Below are 12,579 nucleotides of genomic sequence, written 5' to 3'. Positions count from 1 at the left end.
CTCACCTCTCCAGTCAAGCACAACAGAGTATTGTTTTTTAAGACTTTTATTATTTAAAATGTTTTAGTCATTGAGGATTACTCACCAGCTTTGTTGTATTGTTTTATTCTGGCTTTTAAAACACACTGGAAGCACTTTTAATATATGTAAAAGAAACAATAAACTATATTTAACTTTTTTTCTCGTTCTACAAGGTTTTAAGGATTGCATGCTTTTACATGGGTCATTTTAGGTGCTTCATTTGTATTTTAACATGTGGTGTGTTTTAGGGATTCAGGATTTTAGTGGTGTTTTAACCCTCGTTGTTTGGATTTTCTTGACTAGTTTTTGACTTTTCACCTGCATTTGTACATTAGTGTTTTTACTTAATTTATTGTTTCATGTACACTTGTTTAAATATGTGATTATGTATCAATAAAAACCATCTGTTCTTATCAGTTTAATGTCTGATACGTCTCCTATCCGGGGACTATATGTTAAATGGATTTTTGACCTTCGGAAATGGAAGCGGAGCTTGCTCCTTCCACTCCATGCATCAACATGGTATTGCAGTGTTTCCATGAATGGTGCGCTCCCCATCTCGGGGATAAATAAGTCAAGTATAAAAAAAAGAATTTGCTTCTTTTGTGCGTGAATGACGGTGTTTTTTCTAATCCGTGTGTTTTAAAATTGCTGTGATTTCGTTGGCTTTATTGGTTTAACGAAAAGCTTGCGTGGAAATGAACACGCTGATAAAGAAATGTTTTTGTAATGTATTTAATTAATTTCTTTACAAGTTTGCGGAGGTGATACGAGGACGAATTAAACATCCTCGACACAGCTGAAGGCGCAACAAAAGCGAACGAGACCGATTGGAATGTTAAAAACACCTGAAAACTTTTTTCACTACCCTTCATACTACAGCTGTCGAAAAACCACAGCAACGTCGACAGACCTGGAAGCATAGCTGTACTTGTTTAACTCACAACGACAACGGGTAAGTCATTGAGCCCTGTGTTTTTATTTATCCACGTTCTAAAATTGCTATGCTTTCGTTGTTTCTTGATTGCTCTGTACATTTTTTTTTGTTTCTATTCCACGTAAAGTTACTTTGTAATAACGAAACCATATATTTGAATGCGCAATTTAAATCCATTTGATTTAAATTGTTTCACATATTTCACTCTACACGGTTCAACCGGGCTGGAAACGGAATAAAAACAGGGTAGATCTCGAAGAATGTTTGGTCTCAGACGTGGCTTCGTGCGCTTTCCACCTGGTCACACACAGTAAATGAAATGTTAGTCGGACGGCCTCCGGGGGCGCCGTCGATGTGATCGGTCACAGGAAGATGCGGCCGTCTGGCCTCAAAGGGTGTCGCTCATACTTACCTGGCAGGGGAGACACCATGATCATGAAGGTGGTTCACCCAGGGCGAGGCTCAGCCATTGCACTCCGGTTGGGCTGACCCTTTGCGAATTCCCCAAATGTGGGAATCTCGACTGCAAAATTTCTGATAGTGGGGGACTGCGTTCGCGCTCTCCCCTGACCTTTGTGTTAAAAATAGATTCGCTTGTCGTTTTACGTAAAATCCAAGAGACGTCTAACCACGGCCCAAGAATACATTAGTCATCAAAAAAGCGGCTATTCAACGACTACATAACTTTTAATAGACAGCGAATAAGTGTCTAGGCTAAAACAAGGCTTAATTTGGGCTGTCAGTGAAAATCTAATAGCCGTTTGACCATTCCAAACGAATAGACTAGCCATTAAATAGAACCACAATCAAACGGCTACATGTCTAAGAGCACAAAATAATGCTTAGATGATTCTTTTACTTCCAATATAAGAGGTTCTCGGGAATGGCAATCATCCAAACTAATAAATTATAAAGGCTTTTATAAGAAAATGACAACAGTTAAACAACCTAGACAGCGTTGGGCAATACAAAATGCTAATAAATACAAGACAAATTGAAATATTGTACATGCATGTACATTAAACAAGCCAACAAATCTGCCAATGGGCTACGACAATTTTTCTTGAATTAAGTGTTTATATCTAGATTTGTTTCTTACCCCTTTGGCAGATTTATTTGCTTGTTTTAAGCCCAAATTCTGAGTTTTTTCTCCCTAAAGGCTAGGTTTATTTTCTTAGGGCATTTTGCTCATCAAAAAATGCATCTTATTTTAAGACTTTCTAGATATTTGTATAGTTAAAACAGTTCGAAATAACAAGTAAGAAATGATTTTTTGCAATGTATTCATTCATTCGCTACCCTTCATACTACAGCTGTCGAAAAACCACAGCAACGTCGACAGACCTGGAAGCGTAGCTGTATTTGTTTAACTCACAAAGACAACGGGTAAAGTATTTTCTTGATTACCTAAATGACTTGCTGTAGGAAAATAAGTTTAGGTTTAAGGGGGGAAATACAGTTTAAAGGGATATTTCAATTTATGATGATAATTCTGTCATCATTTACTCATGCATACAGGCTTACAACAACACGAGGATTAGTTTTTTTCTGAGTAACACAAAAGAAGGTATTTTGAGGAATGATGGTAAACCCACAGCAGATAGTCACCATTGACTTCCATAGTAGGAATAAAAAAATATGATGGAATTTAATAGGTACCATCAACCGTGTGCTAACCATCACTTTGCAAAATATTTTCTTCATCATTTATCACGATACTTCCAAAATATTTTTTCCTACTAAGTCAATATTTCATTATTTGCTTTACAAGCTTAAAAATGATGGTGACAGGATTCCATGGTAATCACAAACAGGTAAACAAGTAAAATAATCACTATTTACTTTTAAAAGCATTTTGAAAATTGCTTGCTTATGCTGGGAGTAAAGGTATTTCATGCAAAAGGTATTTCCTCTTTAAAAGGTAATGTATGCTTCTTTTAAAGCTGACACATTTGCCACATTAAAATAACAGAAATGTGTACTGTTTAAACTTTTTGGAGCCGGTGTGTCTGTGTTCTTGGGGCACACATCTACATGTAAAAGCAGAATTGCTTATTATTCTTCTCTATTTCTTGTATAGGTCAATTATGAGTGAAGAACCGTTCACCAAATGAAGACCGCAGCCAGGTGACGGGATCCTGTGGTAATCACAAACAGGTAAACCAGTAAAATAATCATCATTTAATGTTAAAATAATTTTGAAAATTGAAGTTCTGTGTGTTCTTATTGTACTTTATTTATTTCTGCAGGTAAGCACCATACCGTAAGCTTCATTCCCTTTATAACAGGTAAGGTTCATACTGTTTTATTCTTTTGTACTGTTTTATTCGTACTGTTTTAAATCATTCAGTAAATGCAAAGTTAAACTGATGTGTTTTTAATCTAGATTTAAAAGTGTCTACTGTTGAAGCACATCTGATCTCTTCTGAAAGCTGATAATAACTGAATGCTGAGGCACCTTGTTTTGAGTGAACCCTTGTTTTTTCTAAATGACCTGATCCTATTGATCCGAGTAATCGGTTTCATATTCGATTAGCATATCTGTCATGTATTGTAGCCATGAAGTGGTTTTTAAACAAGAAACAGTACTTTTTAAATCCATTGACCATTGCAATAATCGGCCCTGCTGGTGATGAAAGCATGAACAAGTTTCTCTAAGTCCTGTCTTGAGACAAAACCTCTAATTCTGGCAATATTTCTGAGATGGTAGTAAAAGCAGAATTCCTTATTATTTTTCTCTATCTCAGGCTCTACGGCATATATGTCATGATTTTATTTGTCTATTTATATGTCTATTTACAAGGACTGCCTTGGCCAAATGTTATTGTTAATTAATATTGAAGCAGTTATTTAACATAGGTCCTTTGAGTAGTGATTTGTGTAATGATCCATATATCTATTTTTATGTATATTTTTAACTTAGGAATGTGATTTTAAAGCTCATATTTGTTATTGTATGACACCTCTCATGTTATGAAAGTAAAAAATAAATGTATTTTCTGATGTCTTGCATTTCTGTTTTTAAACTGTTAATCCTTATCAAGTGCTATACATTAGAAAGTGGATATAGAGTGAAATGCACACGGTGAATAATGAACGCAGACCTTCAGTGCCGGACCTCTGACCCGCTAACCTCCATCCCGACAGCCAGCGCCTTCTCCGGATGCCATTGCGGTATCGCTTCTCGGCTTTTTGGGTAAGATCGAGTGGACACCGGGGACTACACGTTTAAATGGATTTTTGACCTTCGGCTATGGAAGCGAGGCTTGTTCCGTCCACTCCGTGCATCGACTCTGGCGCTTTCCGGGGACAAATAAGGTGAGTTTAAAATCAGAGTTTGCTTCTTTAGTGCGTGGTTGCCAGTTTGTTTGCCAGTCCGTGGTCCATAATACGTTCCGCGTTCGTGGTCTCTCCATCGCTCAGTACTTTTCTGTGTTTCTATTTTACGTAAAGCTAACACCAAAACGATTGTGGAAGGCGCTATATAGATTGTTCTCAAAGAAAAAAAAACGAGAAACAAACCCATGTGAATATGGGTCAAATTATCTAGGCGGAGCACTTCGTTCAAAGAAAAACGCAACAGAATTGTTTGCGTTGAACAAAGACAATGGTGCCTGCAGACATCGAATGTGTATTGTGGATAAAAAATGGCCAGTGGGGTGGGACAATTTTTCTTGAATTAAGTGTTTATGGGAAAAGTTCACGAATTTTTTCTTACCCTGTAGTCAGATTTATTTGCTTGTTTTAAGCATAAAATAACAGGAGAAGAAATTGTGTAGGGGGAGCAGAGGGTTTTTTTTCGTTCAAAGAAAAGCAGCGTGGCACGAATGAATGTTTGGCTGAAATGCTATCGTAATTTCCCCCTTAATTTTCCTTACAAACATGAAACCAGAGAGAAGGGTCAGTTGGCATCGAATTGCACCTTGTATTCGGTGATTGATTGAGGAAAAATATGCGTATGTGTATATATATACTTGTTTTGTTGAACAGAGACAATGGCCGCGTGCTCCAGCGTCACCTATATGCCTATTTCACAAAATGGCGGCTTTGACCGGAAGTAGGGAAAACATCGTTCAGGTTGCACCACTACGATGGCCACTCAATATAGTATGGACTGACAGCTGCTTTGTTTTCTCCTACACATGAATTTACTTGTAAAAATAACAATAACAGATATTGTCGATTGGTGTTATATTATTTTTTTAGCATTTCGTATTATCAAAATATATCATATGTTAGACAGCTTATCAATTTTAAATAAAATAACGAGACATACATAACTATTCGTGTCTGCTCCCGTTTATTGTAATGAGTGTGCACATTTGGAGAAATACTTAGACATTTTACTTCTTATTTCTTTAGACTGAATAATTATTTCTTATTAATTCCAAAGTATGCGACCCGATGATCTAATCGTGGTGTATGTGCTATTCCTCGTTTGTTTGCCTGCATCCATTGCTTTACGGCTTGCTTGTTGCGTTTAAATGCACATTTGATTTCTTTACCAGCATTGGATTTAGACCATTCAATGAGAAGAGTTAACAGCGTTTATTATGATTGATAAGCCCTCAACGGAGAATGAGGTCGGCATACATTAAAAGCCTTATTTTGTTTTTATCGTGTGCCTTCCAAAATGTATGCGACGAAACTTAAATCACGCAAAATATGAATGGTAACTAGACGTGCTTGTTGTGTGCAAGGAGTGCATTTATTTGTAAACTTTTGCTAAATCAAAATGGTTTATTTGTATTTGCTTTTTACCTGGGTTTTATCAGGTTCGCAGTCGGGACATTTTTAATCCATAGTGTATGCATAATTAATTTCAAAGAAATAAGAAGTAAAATGTGTAAGTATTCCTCAAAATGTGCTTTGGACTAAGTCCCCCGTCATCACAGCAAACGGGAGCAGACCCGAATAGGTATGGCTAGTTATTTTATTAAAAATTTCCAGCCGTCTGTAAATTTATGTTTGAAAGAAAAAAGTAAATTAATATCTTACTTACTGTTTTTGTCTTGTTTTCTAGTGAATATCTGACAATGCTTAAATGGAGATACATTTACTTGGTAAGCAAAGTGGCTTAAGATATTATGTATTGTAATAGAAAATTGTTATAAAAACGTTTTATTTTTGCTGGGAATTCTTGTATATATTTCACAGCTATATAATTAATTATAATAACGCACTTTTTGTTGATAAACATGTTAAAAAATACATTAACACATAATAATGTGGCAACAAATCAAATGTGCATTTAAATGCAACAAGCAAAAATAAATAAATAAAGCAAATGCACGGAAAAGAAACGAGGAATAAAAGAAACACCGCGATTAAAAAAATCAGATCGCATACTTTGTAAAATAATTGAAATAAATTATAAAAATCAACAGGTTTATATTTAAAACAAATAAAAAATATCTGCCAGCGGGGTAAGAAAAATAAACTTAATTCTAGTTTCAACTTAATTCAATAATAAACTCAATTTAGGTTTATTTTTCTTACCCCACTGGCAGATATTTTTACTTGTTTTAAGCCTTAACCTATTACATTTTAGAATTTATTTCAGTAAACAAGACTTAAATTCTAAGCCACTTTGCTTATTAAGTAAATGTATCTCGATTTAAGAATTATTTTTTAACTCGAAAACATTAAGAAAATACTAAGTAAACGAACAAATTGGGATGTTCAAAACACTTAAATATTTTTTTTCACTCTACCCTTCATATTACAGCTGTCGAAAAACCACAGCAACGTTGACAGACCCGGAAGCCATGATACATTAGCAGTTTTTAAAATAAGTTAAATCTAGAATCCTTATTGGTTTTAGATACTTTAAAGCAATGAATGATCTTCTTTCTTTTGAATTGATTTGGTATTATGGAGGAGCTCTGTGTCTGGTTATTGAAGATGATTTGTTCTTTGCTCCTATGTTGGCTTATTTTTTTGTTATTTCCGTTACTATATATATTTTTTTCTTTGTTTTTTCTGATTTGAGGTTATGAAAATGTTTTAATTTGTAATAAAGGTTTTTTGAAAATTCTAAATTCTCTCTATCTCTCTCTCTCTCTCTCTCTCTCATGAGCGTGGATCAGATCCTGCATTAAAACATGAACTTCTGATTTGCTAGCTCAACGTTCTACCTCTGGGTTATACAATGAGAACGTATAGAGTTAAATGCCCGCTAGCCTCCACCCCAAAAGCCAGCGCCTTCGCCGGCTCCCCCTTTGGCTGCGTCTATTCCGGTATCGCTTCTCGGCCTTTTGGCTAAGATCAAGTGTAGTATCTGTTCTTATCAGTTTAATGTCTGATACGTCTCCTATCCGGGGACTATATGTTAAATGGATTTTTGACCTTCGGAAATGGAAGCGGAGCTTGCTCCTTCCACTCCATGCATCAACATGGTATTGCAGTGTTTCCATGAATGGTGCGCTCCCCATCTCGGGGATAAATAAGTCAAGTATAAAAAAAAGAATTTGCTTCTTTTGTGCGTGAATGACGGTGTTTTTTCTAATCCGTGTGTTTTAAAATTGCTGTGATTTCGTTGGCTTTATTGGTTTAACGAAAAGCTTGCGTGGAAATGAACACGCTGATAAAGAAATGTTTTTGTAATGTATTTAATTAATTTCTTTACAAGTTTGCGGAGGTGATACGAGGACGAATTAAACATCCTCGACACAGCTGAAGGCGCAACAAAAGCGAACGAGACCGATTGGAATGTTAAAAACACCTGAAAACTTTTTTCACTACCCTTCATACTACAGCTGTCGAAAAACCACAGCAACGTCGACAGACCTGGAAGCATAGCTGTACTTGTTTAACTCACAACGACAACGGGTAAGTCATTGAGCCCTGTGTTTTTATTTATCCACGTTCTAAAATTGCTATGCTTTCGTTGTTTCTTGATTGCTCTGTACATTTTTTTTTGTTTCTATTCCACGTAAAGTTACTTTGTAATAACGAAACCATATATTTGAATGCGCAATTTAAATCCATTTGATTTAAATTGTTTCACATATTTCACTCTACACGGTTCAACCGGGCTGGAAACGGAATAAAAACAGGGTAGATCTCGAAGAATGTTTGGTCTCAGACGTGGCTTCGTGCGCTTTCCACCTGGTCACACACAGTAAATGAAATGTTAGTCGGACGGCCTCCGGGGGCGCCGTCGATGTGATCGGTCACAGGAAGATGCGGCCGTCTGGCCTCAAAGGGTGTCGCTCATACTTACCTGGCAGGGGAGACACCATGATCATGAAGGTGGTTCACCCAGGGCGAGGCTCAGCCATTGCACTCCGGTTGGGCTGACCCTTTGCGAATTCCCCAAATGTGGGAATCTCGACTGCAAAATTTCTGATAGTGGGGGACTGCGTTCGCGCTCTCCCCTGACCTTTGTGTTAAAAATAGATTCGCTTGTCGTTTTACGTAAAATCCAAGAGACGTCTAACCACGGCCCAAGAATACATTAGTCATCAAAAAAGCGGCTATTCAACGACTACATAACTTTTAATAGACAGCGAATAAGTGTCTAGGCTAAAACAAGGCTTAATTTGGGCTGTCAGTGAAAATCTAATAGCCGTTTGACCATTCCAAACGAATAGACTAGCCATTAAATAGAACCACAATCAAACGGCTACATGTCTAAGAGCACAAAATAATGCTTAGATGATTCTTTTACTTCCAATATAAGAGGTTCTCGGGAATGGCAATCATCCAAACTAATAAATTATAAAGGCTTTTATAAGAAAATGACAACAGTTAAACAACCTAGACAGCGTTGGGCAATACAAAATGCTAATAAATACAAGACAAATTGAAATATTGTACATGCATGTACATTAAACAAGCCAACAAATCTGCCAATGGGCTACGACAATTTTTCTTGAATTAAGTGTTTATATCTAGATTTGTTTCTTACCCCTTTGGCAGATTTATTTGCTTGTTTTAAGCCCAAATTCTGAGTTTTTTCTCCCTAAAGGCTAGGTTTATTTTCTTAGGGCATTTTGCTCATCAAAAAATGCATCTTATTTTAAGACTTTCTAGATATTTGTATAGTTAAAACAGTTCGAAATAACAAGTAAGAAATGATTTTTTGCAATGTATTCATTCATTCGCTACCCTTCATACTACAGCTGTCGAAAAACCACAGCAACGTCGACAGACCTGGAAGCGTAGCTGTATTTGTTTAACTCACAAAGACAACGGGTAAAGTATTTTCTTGATTACCTAAATGACTTGCTGTAGGAAAATAAGTTTAGGTTTAAGGGGGGAAATACAGTTTAAAGGGATATTTCAATTTATGATGATAATTCTGTCATCATTTACTCATGCATACAGGCTTACAACAACACGAGGATTAGTTTTTTCTGAGTAACACAAAAGAAGGTATTTTGAGGAATGATGGTAAACCCACAGCAGATAGTCACCATTGACTTCCATAGTAGGAATAAAAAAATATGATGGAATTTAATAGGTACCATCAACCGTGTGCTAACCATCACTTTGCAAAATATTTTCTTCATCATTTATCACGATACTTCCAAAATATTTTTTCCTACTAAGTCAATATTTCATTATTTGCTTTACAAGCTTAAAAATGATGGTGACAGGATTCCATGGTAATCACAAACAGGTAAACAAGTAAAATAATCACTATTTACTTTTAAAAGCATTTTGAAAATTGCTTGCTTATGCTGGGAGTAAAGGTATTTCATGCAAAAGGTATTTCCTCTTTAAAAGGTAATGTATGCTTCTTTTAAAGCTGACACATTTGCCACATTAAAATAACAGAAATGTGTACTGTTTAAACTTTTTGGAGCCGGTGTGTCTGTGTTCTTGGGGCACACATCTACATGTAAAAGCAGAATTGCTTATTATTCTTCTCTATTTCTTGTATAGGTCAATTATGAGTGAAGAACCGTTCACCAAATGAAGACCGCAGCCAGGTGACGGGATCCTGTGGTAATCACAAACAGGTAAACCAGTAAAATAATCATCATTTAATGTTAAAATAATTTTGAAAATTGAAGTTCTGTGTGTTCTTATTGTACTTTATTTATTTCTGCAGGTAAGCACCATACCGTAAGCTTCATTCCCTTTATAACAGGTAAGGTTCATACTGTTTTATTCTTTTGTACTGTTTTATTCGTACTGTTTTAAATCATTCAGTAAATGCAAAGTTAAACTGATGTGTTTTTAATCTAGATTTAAAAGTGTCTACTGTTGAAGCACATCTGATCTCTTCTGAAAGCTGATAATAACTGAATGCTGAGGCACCTTGTTTTGAGTGAACCCTTGTTTTTTCTAAATGACCTGATCCTATTGATCCGAGTAATCGGTTTCATATTCGATTAGCATATCTGTCATGTATTGTAGCCATGAAGTGGTTTTTAAACAAGAAACAGTACTTTTTAAATCCATTGACCATTGCAATAATCGGCCCTGCTGGTGATGAAAGCATGAACAAGTTTCTCTAAGTCCTGTCTTGAGACAAAACCTCTAATTCTGGCAATATTTCTGAGATGGTAGTAAAAGCAGAATTCCTTATTATTTTTCTCTATCTCAGGCTCTACGGCATATATGTCATGATTTTATTTGTCTATTTATATGTCTATTTACAAGGACTGCCTTGGCCAAATGTTATTGTTAATTAATATTGAAGCAGTTATTTAACATAGGTCCTTTGAGTAGTGATTTGTGTAATGATCCATATATCTATTTTTATGTATATTTTTAACTTAGGAATGTGATTTTAAAGCTCATATTTGTTATTGTATGACACCTCTCATGTTATGAAAGTAAAAAATAAATGTATTTTCTGATGTCTTGCATTTCTGTTTTTAAACTGTTAATCCTTATCAAGTGCTATACATTAGAAAGTGGATATAGAGTGAAATGCACACGGTGAATAATGAACGCAGACCTTCAGTGCCGGACCTCTGACCCGCTAACCTCCATCCCGACAGCCAGCGCCTTCTCCGGATGCCATTGCGGTATCGCTTCTCGGCTTTTTGGGTAAGATCGAGTGGACACCGGGGACTACACGTTTAAATGGATTTTTGACCTTCGGCTATGGAAGCGAGGCTTGTTCCGTCCACTCCGTGCATCGACTCTGGCGCTTTCCGGGGACAAATAAGGTGAGTTTAAAATCAGAGTTTGCTTCTTTAGTGCGTGGTTGCCAGTTTGTTTGCCAGTCCGTGGTCCATAATACGTTCCGCGTTCGTGGTCTCTCCATCGCTCAGTACTTTTCTGTGTTTCTATTTTACGTAAAGCTAACACCAAAACGATTGTGGAAGGCGCTATATAGATTGTTCTCAAAGAAAAAAAAACGAGAAACAAACCCATGTGAATATGGGTCAAATTATCTAGGCGGAGCACTTCGTTCAAAGAAAAACGCAACAGAATTGTTTGCGTTGAACAAAGACAATGGTGCCTGCAGACATCGAATGTGTATTGTGGATAAAAAATGGCCAGTGGGGTGGGACAATTTTTCTTGAATTAAGTGTTTATGGGAAAAGTTCACGAATTTTTTCTTACCCTGTAGTCAGATTTATTTGCTTGTTTTAAGCATAAAATAACAGGAGAAGAAATTGTGTAGGGGGAGCAGAGGGTTTTTTTTCGTTCAAAGAAAAGCAGCGTGGCACGAATGAATGTTTGGCTGAAATGCTATCGTAATTTCCCCCTTAATTTTCCTTACAAACATGAAACCAGAGAGAAGGGTCAGTTGGCATCGAATTGCACCTTGTATTCGGTGATTGATTGAGGAAAAATATGCGTATGTGTATATATATACTTGTTTTGTTGAACAGAGACAATGGCCGCGTGCTCCAGCGTCACCTATATGCCTATTTCACAAAATGGCGGCTTTGACCGGAAGTAGGGAAAACATCGTTCAGGTTGCACCACTACGATGGCCACTCAATATAGTATGGACTGACAGCTGCTTTGTTTTCTCCTACACATGACAGCGTCACCTATATGCCTATTTCACAAAATGGCGGCTTTGACCGGAAGTAGGGAAAACATCGTTCAGGTTGCACCACTACGATGGCCACTCAATATAGTATGGACTGACAGCTGCTTTGTTTTCTCCTACACATGAATTTACTTGTAAAAATAACAATAACAGATATTGTCGATTGGTGTTATATTATTTTTTTAGCATTTCGTATTATCAAAATATATCATATGTTAGACAGCTTATCAATTTTAAATAAAATAACGAGACATACATAACTATTCGTGTCTGCTCCCGTTTATTGTAATGAGTGTGCACATTTGGAGAAATACTTAGACATTTTACTTCTTATTTCTTTAGACTGAATAATTATTTCTTATTAATTCCAAAGTATGCGACCCGATGATCTAATCGTGGTGTATGTGCTATTCCTCGTTTGTTTGCCTGCATCCATTGCTTTACGGCTTGCTTGTTGCGTTTAAATGCACATTTGATTTCTTTACCAGCATTGGATTTAGACCATTCAATGAGAAGAGTTAACAGCGTTTATTATGATTGATAAGCCCTCAACGGAGAATGAGGTCGGCACAAATTAAAAGCCTTATTTTGTTTATATCGTGTGCCTTCCAAAATGTATGCGACGAAACTTAAATCACGCAAAATATGAATG

The 12,579-nt window shown here is 36.4% G+C and overlaps 4 non-coding genes across 4 annotated transcripts; all 4 read left to right on the top strand.

Moving 5' to 3' along the window:
• The first annotated feature begins 387 nt into the window (after positions 1-387).
• Positions 388-577, top strand: LOC135764546 (U2 spliceosomal RNA). Its single transcript, XR_010540088.1, has one exon. It is a non-coding gene; the product is annotated as a U2 spliceosomal RNA (small nuclear RNA).
• Positions 578-1,362: 785 nt separating this feature from the next.
• On the top strand, positions 1,363-1,527 carry LOC135764482 (U1 spliceosomal RNA). Its single transcript, XR_010540028.1, has one exon. It is a non-coding gene; the product is annotated as a U1 spliceosomal RNA (small nuclear RNA).
• A 5,672-nt stretch (positions 1,528-7,199) lies between these two features.
• LOC135764416 (U2 spliceosomal RNA) lies at positions 7,200-7,390 on the top strand. Its single transcript, XR_010539964.1, has one exon. It is a non-coding gene; the product is annotated as a U2 spliceosomal RNA (small nuclear RNA).
• Positions 7,391-8,175: 785 nt separating this feature from the next.
• On the top strand, positions 8,176-8,340 carry LOC135764471 (U1 spliceosomal RNA). The gene has a single exon (XR_010540017.1). It is a non-coding gene; the product is annotated as a U1 spliceosomal RNA (small nuclear RNA).
• Positions 8,341-12,579: the final 4,239 nt, after the last annotated feature.

This window comes from Paramisgurnus dabryanus, chromosome 9, assembly GCF_030506205.2.
Source record: "Paramisgurnus dabryanus chromosome 9, PD_genome_1.1, whole genome shotgun sequence".
NCBI classification, from domain to species: Eukaryota; Metazoa; Chordata; class Actinopteri; order Cypriniformes; family Cobitidae; genus Paramisgurnus; species Paramisgurnus dabryanus.
This window is presented reverse-complemented; position numbering and strand designations above follow the sequence as displayed.